Source organism: Crocodylus siamensis, chromosome 2 (genome assembly GCF_052110815.1).
Source record: "Crocodylus siamensis isolate JL-2025a chromosome 2, ASM5211081v1, whole genome shotgun sequence".
NCBI classification, from domain to species: domain Eukaryota; kingdom Metazoa; phylum Chordata; order Crocodylia; family Crocodylidae; genus Crocodylus; species Crocodylus siamensis.
The window spans coordinates 264155929-264158924 of record NC_143396.1 but is presented as its reverse complement, the minus strand read 5'-3'; the positions used below and the strand labels follow the sequence as shown (position 1 = coordinate 264158924).

Below are 2996 nucleotides of genomic sequence, written 5' to 3'. Positions count from 1 at the left end.
ATATAACCTGCCTGCCGTCCGATAAACCCAGGTAACCGGTCTGCCTTCCGCCTCCAGGCCACTGTTGCCCACCTGCCTGTCTCCCCTCTCCCATGTCTCCCCTCCTGCGTTTGGGTTTTCACACACCTGCATTTTGCTTTTTGGCTTCTGCTGCACCCAGCAGCGCGCACAACTGCCAGCAGACTCCCCCGTGCCTGCAGAACCGCTTTGGTGCTCAAAAACTTGCAAGGACCATTTCCCCCGACTACGTCGTCGGTCTAATAAAAGGCAGCACATTCACCCAAAGGCCCTGGTGTCGGCCCAGCGCGGTCACGACCGACCCGCCGGCGCTGGGACGCGTTTCTGCTGGCGGCTCTTTCCTTTTCCTTCACATGACAACACCTGGGCGCCCTTCAGCAGGCCGGCCAGATCCGCCCTCGCCGGGGCAGGACGAGCCGCTCCCGGGCACCGCCCAGCCCCGCCCGGGCCGCTCCTGAGGCGGCAGCGCCCCCCCGTGGCCCGCCGGCGGCACCGCAGCGGCCGCGGCCCTGCCCCCGGCCCCGAGCTCTGCAGGCGGCGACAGGAGCCCCGAGCCCGGGGCGGGGCCGCTCCGCCGGGTGCCGCGGCACGGGCACAGCTCGGGCCCTCGGCGGGGCCGGCCCCCGCGCGGCCTCCACTCGCCCCGCGCCTTCTCCGGCAGCGGGCCGCGGGGCGGAGACAGCCCGCGGAGGAGCCGGGCCGCGGCCGGGGGAGCAGGGAGCGCGGGCGAGGCGGCTCAGGACCGTTTCCGCGGCTGCTGCAGCTTAGAGGAGCCGAGGGAAAGAGCCGAGCGGTGGCTCCATAGCTCAGTGGTTAGAGCACTGGTCTTGTAAACCAGGGGTCGCGAGTTCGATCCTCGCTGGGGCCTCGTGTTGGTTTTTGGCAGCCCCTCCTTTTCGGGCCCCCGAAAGGCCTCAAATGCCCCAGAAGCTCCCCGTCTCTTGCGTGTCTGTCAGACACGTTCATTTCTGGCCTTGCTCTTGCTGGGTGACATTCATTTCCCCTTTTTTTCACAGAGCAGGAGGAGGGGACTGATGCCGGCCTGGCAGCCAGCAGTGGGAGGTGTCCTGGGCCAAGGGCAAGTGGCACAAAGGCTGTTCATTACAGCTGGATACGACTGTGCACCTGTTCCCTGCCTCTCAGTCACTTGGACACTGGCAGCTTTTCCTTTTCAGGGGCCAGAGATGGGCGCAAGAATTCATTGGGCTCGTTTTACTTGTAGGCTGTTCTGTGAAGAATAAAAGCTTAAGGTCCAAACCCTCTAAGAAAAACCTTTAGCTGTTGGGCACAACCAAACAGAAAGCAGTGAGAAAAACACGTACATGTAATATATGACCCACTTGCATGAATAGGATGGCAAGAAAATCCATTCCAGCAGCTGAGCGTCTTTCTTGGGCACAGGCTATGACCACAGGATCAGTGTACTAGTTAGAAATGTAGTCTAATAATATAATTAACTTGTAATAGGGGGTCCAAACATTGCTAAGAGCTGTGAAGTTTGTTTTGTGCTTACTGGCACATACTGGCTCATTAAAGACAGTCCGATTGCCTTGGGAATTGCCTGGTTTTGTAAGGTGACCCTTTGGTTTCAGCCAGTTACACTCAACAGAGTGCACGGTCCCAATCGTGTAATAGTTAGGTGGCTGACATGGCAACACTCTTCCCTTCTACTTAATTTAAAAGTTCTCACATCAGAATGAACCCCATGCTCTGCCGTGCTCTGGCAGGAGGAGTTTCCCCATCACAGGGGTTGCAGTGGTGTCCTGGGAGCTCCATAACAGTTTCTACTGATTTGGGGATCCTGCTGATCGGGAACAGTACAGCTTCGATTTCACATTGTTCAACAAGGCCTTGCTGTACTGCTGCAATTGATAGGCAAGAAGGATAAATGTTAAGGAAGGACTTCTCTTATTTAGTGTGTATTGGGATCAGAGGGGAAGCATCATGGAAAATTTGAAAACTGTTCCATCAGCATATATCCGACGTATTCCAGCAAAATCTATGTTTGGGTTCAGCAAGTGGGGCCATGAAAATTTCTTTCAAAAGAGATGATAGCAGAGGGGGCTCTTTGCTGTTGCGTCCTAGTTGTCTCCTAAATATAGCAAGGCTATCTCTGTTTGCTCCAGCACTGCATAACTTCCGTGTCAGATCTGCAGGGGTCCTTTGATTGAGACATGTGCCTTCATCACAGTTTAGAAGTATTAGCTGAGACAAATTGTAGGAGGAAGATGGAGAGGAGAAATGGATAGGTAACCACCATGTCCTTTGGATCACCACAGGGGATCCTTATGCTGCTGTGTGAGCTAAGTAGTGCCTGTAGATCATTGCCCTTTCATTAGCCTTCATACAAAAATGGTTGGACACATTTATGAAACATTTAACTAAACCATTGCTTGAATAATTACAAAAGGTTACGTTACAAATGTTAAATCTGGTGAAATTATGACTGTGTAGAAACTAGTTTCAGGTGAATATCAGCTGTTGAGTCCTTGGTTTTACCATTGGTTTTCCAATTTTCCTAATTTTAAACAATTTCTTTATTGATTCTCTCATACAAGCGAGAAGGAGAAATGTTTACGAGCTTGATCCCAAAGCACATGTATAAATATATTCACAAGGGCCAGGAACAGACTACTCTTTTACCAGTATGTGACTGGACACCGGTCTTTATCCATAACTAAACAGAAGTTTAGCACACAAAACCAGTTTATACTTGTAGCAGAAAATAGGTTTGGCACACATAGACTTATTTAAAAATAGCGGAACCTGATCTAAGATACTCCCCACCCCCAGGAGGAATATGTCATCTGTTTGCTACTGATCAAAACTGTGCCGCTCACAGAAAACCATATAACTTAGACTGATTCCATCTCAGGCTTTTTGAATGTCTGTACCTAACCAAGGAGTGTTGTTTGCATGTTCAGGGGCTAAGTGACTACAGGGGGAGTCAGTAAGACTGATTAAACACAAAGTGTTGT

General features: G+C 51.7%; 1 non-coding gene across 1 annotated transcript; it reads left to right on the top strand.

Annotated features, from left to right (window-relative positions):
- Positions 1–813: 813 nt before the first annotated feature.
- TRNAT-UGU (transfer RNA threonine (anticodon UGU)) lies at positions 814–886 on the top strand. Its single transcript has one exon. It is a non-coding gene; the product is annotated as a tRNA-Thr (tRNA).
- The last annotated feature ends 2110 nt before the right edge of the window (positions 887–2996 follow it).